Here is a 14661-nt window from a genome sequence, read left to right as displayed (position 1 = left end):
AGGTAGGTGAAGGTATTATCATTTGAGGTCTCATATTACATAGAGTTTGTTCAACTGTGTTCTGGGAACCAGTGAATTGTATTGTGGGATTTTTAAGAAGGAGAGTAGCATGGTCTTACTTGTTATGATGAAAGCAGATCGGGGGATAAAGAATGTTAATAGAGATCCCAACCAGGAAACTACTGTAATATTCAGGTGAGAGATGTTGGTGATGAGTGGGTGGTAAGAAGAGACAAAATAGAAAAGAGTTAATTGTTGATTTTATGTTGTGCGGGAGAAAAAGGGAAGAATCAAGATGGCAATTAAGATTCCAGCAGAAATGCAGGGTAAGTCTCATACTGTGTTCTTACAAAAATAAAACACAATTTTAAAAAATGAAATGTGTGAAGAATCTAGGGGCAGGACAAGAATAAAGACGCAGACGTAGAGAATGGACTTGAGGACATGGGGAGGGGGAAGGGTAAACTGGGACGAAGTGAGAGAGTAGCATTGACATATACACAATACCAAATGTAAAATAGATAGCTAGTGGGAAGCAGCCACATAGCACAGGGAGATCAGCTCAGTGCTTTGTGTCCACCTAGAGGGGTGGGATAGGGAGGGTGGAAGGGAGATGCAAGAGGGAGGGGATATGGGGATATAGGTATATGTATAGCTGATTCACTTTGTTATACAGCAGAAACTAACACAACATTGTAAAGCAATTATACTCCAATAAAGATGTTTAAAAAATGAAATGTGTAGTATAATTTAAGTAAATGAAAACAATGTCGAGATACAAGGCAATTGGAATAAGACATTGTATGTGTATCTAATAAAGTTTTCCAAATGAAGGAATAGAGAGAATGGGAGAAGAAATATTTCAAATATACTTGCTGAGAACATTGGAGAACTTAAAGACAACATGAAAAGCATACAATTTCAGGTTCAGGAATTACAACTAATCCCACAGGGGCTACAGAAAAATAAATCAACATCAAGTAATACCATAGTGAACCTTTCAATCACCAAACACATTGAGAATAGACAGTTTATCGTCAAAGAAATGAATTACTTTGATTTCAACAGCAACAATCTAAGCCAAAGACAATGGAATCATGGCTTCTAAGTGATAGAGTTTATAATTTTAAGTCCAATAGACTAGATTTAAGGATGAGGGAGAAATGAAAATATACTTCATATGTAAAAATGGAGAGATTTTGCTACTGACAGACACATCAAAGGGCCTTTTGAGGAATGTGTTTCAGGAAGATGAGAAAGAAGCAGTAAGAAGAACGGAAAATCAACGAAACCGTAAATATGTTTGCCTAAACAACCACGTAAAATAATAATAATAATACATTATGGGGCTTAAAATAACAAGGAAGTAAAATAGTGGATAGCAAAGATGTAAGATGGGAGAGTGTGATAAGTTAAAACTTTAGGAGAGTTATTTCTAGGGGAAGAGAATAGATATATTGATTTGTATTATATTTTTGTTAAGGGGAATAGACCGTCCTGGAAAAGGGAAACTAAAACTTCAACAGATTTCAAAGAAGGAATGAAGCCGAAAAAGAAGCACAGTATAAGCAGAGTAAATAGCACTTCAGTAAGATGGTAAAAGTAATGTAAATATATTTGCACTGAAACAAGCATAAATATTCTCTATTTTATACTTAAAAATAGATTGTCAAAAATTGGAGGAAAATTAAATCAAAGGAAATTCTGCATAAATTTGATGCTGCTAAATATATGAACACACTAGTTTCAAAGGAAGAAGACTGCAACAGCATTGGATGGTAGAAAATAGAACATATTAAACATCTGACGTGTACCTAAGATGTGCTTAGAGAGAAACCTATAGTGTTAGTGAACACATGTTTTTTTTTAAGTTGAAAATTGATGCTTGTAAAAGAACAGCAAAAAAACGTGATGAAAATAGCAAGGGCACTTTTAAAAAGTGATAAAACTAAAAAGGATTAAAGAGAAGATAAAAATGTTATTACCTGAAAACAACATGACTGTATACATATAAGGTATAAAAAGAATTATACAAACTATTAGAATTAATGAGTGAATTTAGCAAAGTTCCTAGATATGAGATCAATTTATACAAATCAGTTATTTTTAAACAATTATTGATAACAAAATAGAACTTATACTAAAAACTTGCCACTTACTATAGCAGTAAAAAACTAGGGGTAAATCTAATGGAATATGTACAAGGGTTCTACATTGAAAATGCATCAGTAGGAAAAACTAAAGAAAACCTAAATAAATAGATAAAGCATCTTCAGGGCTTTGAAGTCAGTATTGTTAAGGATCAATTTATTTATAGATTGAACATACTAAATTTTAAACCAGTAGGATTTTTTTTTCTGTGGAAATTAATAAGGTGCTTCAATAATGTGTATGGAATTAAAATAGGCCAATAATAGCCACGGAAATCTGGAAGGAGTACAAAGCAGGATGACTTTTTATTTAATTCTGGAAGAAATATCAAATTTCTAGATTAATTTTAGTAATTAAACCTTTTATCTTACAAGTATACAGTAGTGAGTTTAGATTCTGCATGACATGAAATAATGTCATTGCTCAGAAGGCTATTAAATATGTCTGCATATTCCTGTGTATTAAAAGTCTCTTAATTTCTAATTTGATAAATGTCAATAGGTATAACCAAATAAAACCTTTGGGGTTAAGAATTTTTTAAGACTGTAAAGGGGTCCTGATGTCAAAAATTTTGAGAACACTGATGTGAGATTGCAGTAGATTGGGTTTTGAATCAAAAGAGATTTAGGTGCCGATATAAGTATTCCATTTCTTTTTCTTTTCCTTTCGAAGTAATAAGCAAAATATTTCTCAGCCACAACAATACCTCTTCCCAACCAACACTCATCCCCAAAAAGAGTTTCATTGTGAATACAATTGTTAGGCATTTGTCTTGGAAGCTGAAGTCACCATGTGGCCTCTCCTCTTACCTGGGTCATACCTGGGAAATGATAGGTAATATCTAACAGTTTACTTTTTAAGACATGATTATGCCAGCTTAGTGATATGAAATAAAAATGATTAGAGAGTAAGAGTGAGGGATCTATTTGGTGAAAGACTTGACATATGACAGTGGAAGAGAAACTTGTGAGAATAAAAATATCTAATAAGAGTTTCTAAATTTTCTAATTTGTCCTTTGCCATAGGTTACTTCTTTTGTTCTCTAACAACAATGGCAGTAGGCCCTGACTATACAATGATGAACAAGAAGAACAATTTCCTGCCCCAGTAATTTGATTATTTTTGTTTATGTTCTCTCATCTGACTAGATTATAATTTGAGAGAAGAAACCTTGTCTGCTCCGTTTCTCACTTGATCATTAGCACTCCCAGCAATGTCTGATATGTATACAACTGAATGTACAGGTGACGGATGGAGTAAAGACAGGGACGATGGCTCCTCCATTAGATTATAAGACCCATGGGGCCCAGGATTTTTGCTCTTTTAGTTACTAATTTTCCCAAAAGTCAGTCAACGACAGTGAGTAAAACATAGAAATTGAATAAATATTTGTTGAATTAATAAATCCTGAATTGCTTCTTTCTGATTCAGTTTTCTGTGCTCTTAGAAGGTAATATTGAACAAGTCAAAAGAACCTGAAGGTCATGCCTTCACTTTCTTCAGTGGGACTTTGTGTAGCGTTCATTAAAAATCATCAGATAACAGAAAGAAACATAATATATGATAGTCGCTAGATCACTGAATTATGAAACAGACAGTACCATCCAAAATCATAAATGCTTCACTTACTAAAAGAGACGCAGTGCATGCGTAGTTTGAAATTTGAAATAAGAAGATAAACAGTACCTACCTCATGGATTTGTTGTCACAGTTAAAGGAGACCATGTGTGAAGGTACAAAGCAGCATCTCATCCACAATTGGCATCCAACAATCTTCTCTTTCCTGAGTAGAGGAAATGAGAATAATTGTCCTTTAGATATAATTATAGGGAAATTTCCTTTAAGGATTATGAAGTTTAAAAAAGAGAGATTCTTAACTGCACTTTTGAAAAAGTGTGGTGTGATCAAGACAAAAATACAGTCATTTATGGACAATGTAGAAATAATATTGTGCTTTCTGTGACTATATTTAACCTGAAATGTTTGAACTGCAAAATATATTGAACAGAGCACACTGGGTACACTGACTTTTAAGGAGTCCCAGTCATGTGATGTGTCTCTAGTTATATCTCTGTTTTACACACTTTGTTCTCATACCAACAGAATACTAATTATTTTAAGTGGATTACTCAGCTGACAGAGACCTTTAGCAGAAAGACAGGCTTGAAAGTTAGCTAATGAAGAACACTGAAACCAGCTTGGTAGAATGTTAATTAACTGCCCTCATTTATTGGGAAAAAGTAAAACTTTCACATGTAAAATAATGCTGCCTGTGTCAATATTTTATAGTTGCTAGGGCTCAATATGATTTGAATGAATATACTCTTTTTAAATTTAAAATATATGCTAGGTTTTTGCCCCAGATATGGTTATTGTTCCAAGAGTGATGTTTCCAAGATTTAGAAATTCTCTGCTTTTTCTTATAAAAGAAAACCAAAGGACTCAAAAACAGTCATGGAACTTTGCCACACTACATATGCGCAATTCTCCCTTTCAACTTTGCTTCATAATTAGAAGGCCTAATACTTTTTATATCAATAGATGAAGGATGGAGCCTTTACTGGTACCACAAATTTCTTTTGTTGTGTTTTAAAGGTAAAAGTTTAGATGCTCTTCTTGGGCAATGACAGTTTTCTTAGACCAGTGGAAAACACACTGTGTTTTAATGAATTGGTATAACTCTTTAGTATATTTTAATTATCTGGGAACTCAGAAAAAAGTAATGTAGTTTACTCATTGTGAGTATTAGTTATGCCTAAACTCTATGCTAGTATGTGTAGAGTTATGATGTCAATATAAATTTTGAGCACTGAATGAAAAGTTGGGCTTACTAGAATACTTCCAATCAAACATTTTTACCATGTGGAAAATTTTATGTAGCAACTTAGTGAAAATGTGTTTTCTTGTGACTCATTTCTGCTTATTTGTCCTTTCTACTTATTTGACTTGATTCTGATGTATGAAATACTTTTTCCCTTTTTCCCCTTCAACTATAATGGCTCTCTTCAGGAATTCTATCACTTTTTGTTTCTTTCACTTTTGATGTTTAAAACTTGCTATCACTCGAGAGGTCTTTCAATTAGCACCTCTCCACTAATACAATCTTCCATGACCTTGATTGTTTGTCTGCCTTGTTTATTAAAAACAGGATTAATTAATGATCTCTGTGATATTTCTTGTGAATAATTCTCTTTTTATCTTAATTCAGATATGCCTGGCATGTAATGATGCCGATCAGTAAGGTTTATGTATTAGACTGAAAAAAAACTACAAAAATTGACAAAAATCAACAATGGGAGAGTAATGTTACGATGCACCTTTCAGAATCTTCATTACCAGCACCCTCCTATTCTGGCAAACTTTTTAATAGGTCAGCTGGAGAAAAAACAAGGAGAGTGTGCTTGTCATTTGTGACTAAATTAACAAATAAAAATCCCCATATGAACTTTATGATAAATATTAAAAGTCAGCTATAGCACCTGTTTTTTGGTAAAAATAACTATATATATATAAATGTCATTAAGGTGTTGTTAAATATGTTATTTCACATTCTCATTTCACTGCAAGTCCATATTATTAACCAAACACACAGAGATAGTCAGTTATAGTTCACTGATAGATCTAGATATATTTCAAGTAAGTTATGTCAATACAAATATAAATGGTGATATCACTGAATACATTAAAAGGGTTAAATGTTGAAAATACTTCATTTAGGTTTACTGTGTTCCTTTACCAAAATATATAAAAAAGCATTTAAATGTCTCTTTGAGAAAAACCTAATCAGACATTTTAATATGAGATCACTCTTTTCACTGTACGAAAAGGGTACACACTGCCATGACAGTGCAGTGTTAATGAATGAATATATCAGGTATTTTTTGAAATTTATTTTATTTTATTTATTTTTGGCTGCATTGGGTCTTTGTTGCTGTGCGTGGGTTTTCTCTAGTTGCAGCGAGTGCAAGCTACTCTTCGTTGCGGTTCGTGGGCTTCTCATTGCGGTGGCTTCTCTTGTTGCAGAGCATGGGCTGTAGGCGTGCGGGCTTCAGTAGTTGTGGCTCGTGGGCTCAGTAGTTGTGGCTCTCAGACTGTAGAGCGCAGCCTCAGTAGTTGTGGTGCACGGGCTTAGTTGCTCTGCGGCATGTGGGATCTTCCAGGACCAGGGCTCGAACCCGTGTCCCCTGCTTTGGCAGGCAGATTCTTAACCACTGCGCCACCAGGGAAGCCCTATATCAGGTTTTGACTGAATGCTCCGTGCCAACCAGGTTAGTGAAAAAAGGAAAAGAAAAATGTTATTTTAAAAATTTGCTTGCAGTTGAAATGACTTGCACTGAGAGGGTGGCAGCATCATTCATAGAAAGAAAAGTGATTTTGTTGGAGAAAAAGAAAATCTTGATTGGCCTCTTTGGTGATGAAAGACAAGGCACAAGGCACCTTTGCTATTATCTACATGGGAGATATTTAGATAAATAAGAATTAAATTTCTCTGTAAAATGGTGTAAGGGGATTTTGTGCTTGACAGGTGATGCTTTAAAAATAGGGTTCCTTGGAGAAAGGACGGGAAGAAGGCCAAGACGTGGTGGAGCAGGCAGGGGATGTGGTCGGGGCAGGATGAAGGCAGCCACACTGGGGGACAGTTGAGCCTCCTTCCATTTTCCATCATGGCTGACTACTGAGATTTTAGAAACAATGATACATAGCTTTCAGTTTTCTTTTTTTTCCTGCTTGCGTCGTAATTTTCTTTAACAGTCAAAATTTGGTAATGACTTATCACACACAACAATACTTTTCAGTGATGCTTTGGGCAATGAAGGATGAGAGAACATGGACCAGGAGATTTTATTAATGTTCAGCAACTGTATGAGTAGAGGCCTAACATCAGTGCTCAGGGTAGTGATTGAAAGTCTGTTAACTGTTGAGGAACAGGTGGAAGTACCCACCTTCCAGGCTCAACATACCATTTCACCTAACTATAAAGCAAGAATACAAAACCCAAATGCTATATTCTAACAATATCTCAGTGTCTAAAGATATCAGCAATGTTAAATAATTCATGATGATTTAATATTATACCATCGAAGAACTTTTTTTTTTCTATTTTCTAATGAGGAAATACTTAGAAAGGTATGAGTAGCTCTGAGAGAGAGAAGAGAACTTACCAAAATTTTTTTGTGCAAAAAGATATATTTCATGTGATGAGTTGGATATTCATAAGGATATATAGACATACCTATGGTTCTTAATAATTAAAAAGAATATGCACAAAAGTGCTAGCTTTTAAGAGACGTATCAGAGAAGGACAGTAATGGATTTTCACAACCCAGGTCAGGCATGACCTTAATGATTGTCATGCACTTTCAATTTAAGCTTTCAGAAAATTAATCACTTTAAACCATTTTATGTGCTGAAATAACGTGGCTTTTTTATTACATAATTATCAGACATGGCAGGGTAAAGTTGTTTCAGCACTTTCATGGCTCTCAGGTGGATAACAGATTGTAGCTCTGTACAGCAGCTCTAACCAGAAAGCATAATGCGCTTCTTTATCTTGTCAGTATAGGTTTTCTTTATAAAAGTCTTAGATAATGTAAGAGAGCTTTGCTGACAGCAGGAAGAATTTCCAGTGATAAGGTTTCTTGACCTGTGCATATAACTATAATTTAAAATATAAGAATTCAAGTCCCATGACTTTAAAGCATCCTCCTACAAGTAGGAGAGATATTTTGTAGAATATAACAAGCTGATAGCATTAGTTAAGCTGATTTACATTATTTTAATAAAGATATAGAATATATATCTAAGAATTGTCAAAATTGAATGAATAAATGTTGGTTATAGAAAAAAAACCCTTGATTTTTAGGTTTCTACCACCATTAATTTCAACAGCATAATAACTGAGATTGATTTTTTTACTGCAATATTTTCAAGGATACATAGGGTTCACAGTAAATACAAAATAACTGGCTGCAATCTTTAGAAGTTTGATTTTTTTTAATTATACTTTAAAAAAACTCCCTTTATTTTAATTTGAGTAATTGTAGCTGACTGATATATAGTAGAGAAGATATCTTGCAGAATGCATTCCTTAAGGATATATGTCGATGAAAATGGAAACTGAAATAGAAACCAATTTCTAGTACAAAGAATATTTAAGAAGGAAAGAAAGCCCTTCAAAACACCATGAGAGTTACTCTGTGTGTGTTCTAAGTATTGGGTTGGCCAAAAATTTCGTTTGGGTTTTTCGATAAGAGCTTACAGAGAAACCCAAATGAACTTTTTGGCCAGCCCAATAGCATAGTGAGTTGTGTTTAACCTTAGAATAGTGGTTCCTTTATATCAATTAACCTGTCTCATTAGGAAGTAAAACATATAATTGTGAAAGTAAAGTATATAATTGTGAAAGAAAGATGACATAGTAAATAACTGTAATTCAAATTGGTTTTAAAAGGCATCTAAAATCTAAAGGTTTAGGGAAAATTATAAATACTTCTTCTAAAATAAACTTTGGGTTCATGCCAGTTAATTGAACCCAAACTGTTCATTTATAAATGTTTTGGATTCTGTACTCATTACTAAATTTTGTAATAAATTACTTAAAGATCAATTAATAACTCTAGTTATTGCCATGATGATAAAATTAGATGGTTTCACAAAGTCTTAGTGTATAGCTGTAAATATTAACTTTTGTGGTGAGATGATAAATATAATAATATTTACAAATTTTGATTTCAGGGCTTACGGTTTAACATGTTTTCCCTGTATGTTAAAACATTGGGTTGGCCAAAAAGTTCATTTGGGTTTTTCTGTAACATCCCGAGTGAACATTTTGGCTAACTCAATAGTTGAGAGTCATTCATTCATATCTATTTATCACTAGCAGACCATATTAACCCAAAAGAGAGTATGGTGGTTGAATAAATGTTCTCAAGGGAGCAAAGTCACGGAGGACAATAATGCTGTGAGCAAAAGCAGGAAAAAGCAGTGAGGTCACAAGAGAGGTGGACTTATATGCAGCAGAGTGTATAGGAAAGGAAATAGGTAGAAATGAAAGAGGAGACCAAGGGCAAGATGTTAAAATGTACTGACAAGCAAACATTAGTGGTTAATGGGCAATACAATTTTAAGATGGGGGTCTCCCAATCTTAAAGATATTGATTTTTGTATTTTTATTACAGGACAAGACACCAAAATAATATCACCAGCACTTATGTCATTTAAATATCCACACTTTGCTTGAAGGAAATAAAAAATTAATTGTGGACATTATTCCACCTGGTGCTTAAGTCATTATTTACTCAAAAACTATGTGATTAGGGATGTGTTTAATTCTTTCAGTCTATATCCTAGTAGTGACCTTGATGAATTAATGCATTTTGCAGTATGCCAACTCCTTTATTTCCACAATGTTATTAAATTTTCCTCACACATTAAAAGGGTGTTTTTGCTAGTATTTTATTGTAGGTTATTTGATTCAAATTTAAACATCTAAATACATTTAACTATTAATACTTAAATGTATGAATTGAGAAATGTACCATTGAGAATAATATACACACACTAACATGACCCATATTCCATTGGATATACATTGCACTGGATATCATAAATATATTAATCTGTACTATCAGATTTACATTTTTTGCATTTCTTATAATATGGCTTCTTCTTTCTCTGTATATATTTTAAATACTTATATAAATGTCATTGATCTAAAACTTAATGGTTGTGTTTTGTTTTAGACCCAAGCTTTGACAGGTGAATTAAATAGTACAGCATATATGTAACTTCAATCAACTAAAAATAGTTTATATAACTTTTTCCATACTATCATCACAATAGTTATCAATTGTCTAGTTAACAGCATTTCCTATAATGGCGACATCACATTACATATAGCTATACAGTTGTTTATAATTTGGGTGATTTGTTTTCTTACTTCAATGCTTATGTAAGGAATGGAAGTAGTTATTAAATAAGATTAATAATTTATCTAAAATCAAACACGTTCTAGCATTCTTTCAGATATTTTAATTAGTATTTAATTAAATTTTTACAGATAATTTGAGTTATTAAAAATAACTATTATTTTATATTATTATGTGCTTGAAACAGTGTTTTCTTGGTTCTAAACAACCAAAATAAAATGTAGAAATAAGCTAGATATTAATTCTAATACCCAGTTTCAAAATATTTTTACAACATTCCTTTTAAAATATTTTTTTAATCAAAATAGCCTCATACCCCTTGGAAAAATATCAAATATTAAATATGTTTAATATTCTCCAACATATACTTTTTATTTTGAGAAAATATCCTCTTTTTAATAAATAATAATGTTCCAGTAATAACAACTGCTGTGTTTAGAGGATATTTGGTCTAGACTGAAATGTTTTATTTATCATTGAAAAACCTCATTTCCATATATGTTAGGCAATCACAGAACGTTTTAATTTAATCTAATACAAGATAGAAACCCTTACCCTTCTTTAATGTACCTGTCGGACCACATTTAGAGTGTGTATTCATTTCAGCACAACATCTTATCAGCAGAAACCTCTACTTTCAGAGGAAAACAAGAGTCCTGGGGAACAGTATTCCACTTCCCAGCCGTTTGACCTGGCAGTCTCCCCCATAAAGTTGTTTCAAAAATAACTCACAGAGTTTCTGTGAGAACCAAATGAGATAATAGATACAGCTGTGTACTTAAAAGACAATAAAACTTATAAAAGATAAGGATATCTTGTATGGAAAGCTTATTTCTCGGAGATCCAATTTATAGGTAATAGGACAAAAGTATTCTTCCTTCTTGACTATTTCTCTGCAGCTAGCTATTGACAAAGTTACCATTTTCCTTAATATCTACTTGTGTGTAGGTAATCAGAATAAATTTTATCTGTATTATTTCTCATAAAAAGGTTACTAGATATTTTCTCATATATACATATATAAAATATGGATTATTTCCTAATTGAATTATTCCCATAAAAAAAAACAAGGTTAATAGATATGTATCCTAACTTGCTCATCCTACTAGACAGGTTATATGGTTTGGATAATTCCACGGCCTGCAATCCGGGTGAAACAAGTGATTATTGAGTTTCTGTCATGAAAACCGCTTACATGGTAATACACTTATTGACTTAATCTGCAATTGAGAAATGACTGTCCTTTATAACACTTAGTGCATCACAAGACCCACTATCTCCTTTGGAGATGTTCACTGTGCTGCCACTATGGCAATATATAAATGTCAAGAGTTTTTGGAAAAGTGAAATTGAATAACTAAAACTGGCCTTTCAATGAACTATCTAAAAGCTTTTTTCTGCAATGTTCTGAGAAATTTTTTCTGCATGTCAATATGTTTGAAATGATTACACTCCTAAGAATTGAATGAATTTTCCTTTCCTGCTTCTTTGCCATTTTAATTCTGTATCTGTGTATTCAGAAGCACCACAGTTCATTAATAATTAGAAAATACCCTTTCTAATATGGAACTTCTAGACTTCAGGTATCACTTTGTACCTGTTAAAATCAATTTCTACAGACTGAAATTTAGGAGGAAGATAAAAGTAAAATATAGAAATAAGGAAAAACTCTCTTTCAAAAACTTGCAGAGGTCAGAGGGATTAACCAAGATGGCGGAGTAGAAGGACGTGCTCTCACTCCCTCTTGCGAGAGCACCAGAATCAAAACTGGCTGCTGGACAATCATTGACAGGAGGACCCTGGACTTCACCAAGGAGGATACCCCACGTCCAAGGACAGAGAAGAAGCCACAGTGAGACGGTAGGAGGGGCGCAATCAGAGTAAAATCAAATCCCATAACTGCTGGGTGGGTGACTCACAGACTGGCGAACACTTATACCACAGAAGTCCACCCACTGGAGTGAAGGTTCTGAGCCCCACGTCAGGCTTCCCAACTTGGGGGTCCGGCTACGGGAGGAAGAATTCCTAGAGAATCAGACTTTGAAGCCTAGTGGGAATTGATTGCAGAACTTTGACAGGACTGGGGGAAACAGAGACGCCACTCTTGGAGGGCACACACAAAGTAATGTGTGCATCGGGACCCAGGGGAAGGAGCAGTGACCCTGGGGGAGACTGAACCAGACCTACCTGCTGGTGTTGGGGGGTCTCCTGCAGGGGCGAGTGGTGGCTCTGTTTCACCGGGGGGATAAGGACACTGGCAGCCGAGGTTCTGGGAAGTTCTCCTTGCCGTGAGCCCTCCCAGAGTCTGCCATTAACCCCACCAAAGAGCACGGGTAGGCTCCAGTGTTGGGTTGCCTCAGGCAAAACAACCAACAGGGAGGGAACCCAGCCCCACCCATCGACAGTCAAGTGGATTAAGGTTTTACTGAGCTCTGACCGCCACAGCAACAGTCAGCTCTACCCACCACCAGAGCCTACCATCAAGCCTCTTAGATAGCCTCAACCACCAGAGGGCAGAGAGCAGAAGCAAGAAAAACTACAATCCTGCAGCCTGCGGACCAAAAACCACAGTTACAGAAAGATAGACAAGATGAAAAGGCAGAGGGCTATATACCAGATGAAGGAACAAGAAAAAACCCCAGAAAAACAACTAAATGAAGTGGAGATAGGCAACCTCCCAGAGAAAGAATTCAGAATAATGATAGTGAAGATGATCCAGGACCTCGGAATAAGAATGGAGGCAAAGATTGAGAAGATGCAAGAAATGATTAACAAAGACCTAGAAGAATTAAAGAACAAACAAACAGAGATGACCAATACAATAACTGAAATGAAAACTACACTAGAAGGAATCAATAGCAGAATAACTGAGGCAGAAGAACGGATAAGTGACCTGGAAGACAGAATGGTGGAATTCACTGCTGCGGAACAGACTAAAGAAAAAAGAATGAAAAGAAATGAAGACAGCCTAAGAGACCTCTGGGACAACATTAAACGCAACAACATTCGCATTATAGGGGTCCCAGAAGGAGAAGAGAGAGAGAAAGGACCAGAGAAAATATTTGAAGAGGTTATAGTCGAAAACTTCCCTAACATGGGAAAGGAGATAGCCACCCAAGTCCAGGAAGCGCAGAGAGTCCCATACAGAATAAACCCAAGGAGAAACACGCCGAGACACATAGTAATCAAAGTGGCAAAAATTAAAGACAAAGAAAAATTATTGAAAGCAGCAAGGGAAAAACGACAAATAACATACAAGGGAACTCCCATAAGGTTAACAGCTGATTTCTCAGCAGAAACTCTGCAAGCCAGAAGGGAGTGGCATGATATACTTAAAGTGATGAAAGGGAAGAACCTACAACCAAGATTACTCTACCCGGCAAGGATCTCATTTAGATTTGATGGAGAAATCAAAAGCTTTACAGACAAGCAAAAGCTAAGAGAATTCAGCACCACCAAACCAGCTCTACAACAAATGCTAAAGGAACTTCTCTAAGTGGGAAACACAAGAGAAGAAAAGGACCTACAAAAACAAACCCAAAACAATTAAGAAAATGGTCATAGGAACATACATATCGATAATTACCTTAAACGTGAATGGATTAAACGCCCCAACCAAAAGACATAGACTGGCTGAATGGATACAAAAACAGGACCCATATATATGCTGTCTACAAGAGACCCACTTTAGACCTAGGGACACATACAGACTGAAAGTTAGGGGATGGAAAAAGATATTCCATGCAAATGGAAATCAAAAGAAAGCTGGAGTAGCTATACTCATATCAGATAAAATAGACTTTAAAATAAAGAATGTTACAAGAGACAAGGAAGGACACTACATAATGATCCAGGGATCAATCCAAGAAGAAGATATAACAATTATAAATATATATGCACCCAACATAGGAGCACCTCAATACATAAGGCAACTGCTAACAGCTATAAAAGAGGAAATCGACAGTAACACAATAATAGTGGGGGACTTTAACACCTCACTTACACCAATGGACAGATCATCCAAAATGAAAATAAATAAGGAAACAGAAGCTTTAAATGACACAATAGACCAGATAGATTTAATTGATATATATAGGACATTCCATCCAAAAACAGCAGATTACACATTCTTCTCAAGTGCGCACGGAACATTCTCCAGGATAGATCACATCTTGGGTCACAAATCAAGCCTCAGTAAATTTAAGAAAATTGAAATCATACCAAGCATCTTTTCTGACCACAACGCTATGAGATTAGAAATGAATTACAGGGAAAAAAACGTAAAAAAGACAAACACATGGAGGCTAAACAATACGTTACTAAATAACCAAAAGATCACTGAAGAAATCAAAGAGGAAATAAAAAAATACCTAGAGACAAATGACAATGAAAACACGACGACCCAAAACCTATGGGATGCAGCAAAAGCGGTTCTAAGAGGGAAGTTTATAGCTATACAAGCCTACCTAAAGAAACAAGAAAAATCTCAAGTAAACAATCTAACCTTACACCTAAAGAAACTAGAGAAAGAAGAACAAACAAAACCCAAAGTTAGCAGAAGGAAAGAAATCATAAAGATCAG

General features: G+C 34.8%; 2 long non-coding RNA genes across 3 annotated transcripts in view; one reads left to right on the top strand and one right to left on the bottom strand.

Annotated features, from left to right (window-relative positions):
• The window catches only part of LOC309661005, a 471219-nt gene that overhangs the window by 101938 nt on the left and 354620 nt on the right, over positions 1 to 14661 (bottom strand). Inside the window, exon 5 of one of the 2 annotated variants that reach the window (XR_014263781.1) lies at positions 3842 to 3934. This is a non-coding gene — a long non-coding RNA (uncharacterized lncRNA). Of the gene's footprint in view, positions 1 to 98; positions 3935 to 14661 lie in introns of those variants that run through there. The other variant, XR_014263782.1, reaches the window with a different exon arrangement.
• LOC309661011 overlaps positions 1 to 14661 on the top strand; it is a 736889-nt gene that overhangs the window by 718371 nt on the left and 3857 nt on the right. The gene's annotated exons all lie outside the window — the stretch shown is intronic.

This window comes from Balaenoptera physalus (genome assembly GCF_965194825.1).
Source record: "Balaenoptera physalus genome assembly, chromosome: 5".
Classification (NCBI taxonomy): Eukaryota; Metazoa; Chordata; class Mammalia; order Artiodactyla; family Balaenopteridae; genus Balaenoptera; species Balaenoptera physalus.
Note: the sequence above shows the minus strand (reverse complement) of the source record. Positions and strands in the feature narration are given on the sequence as shown.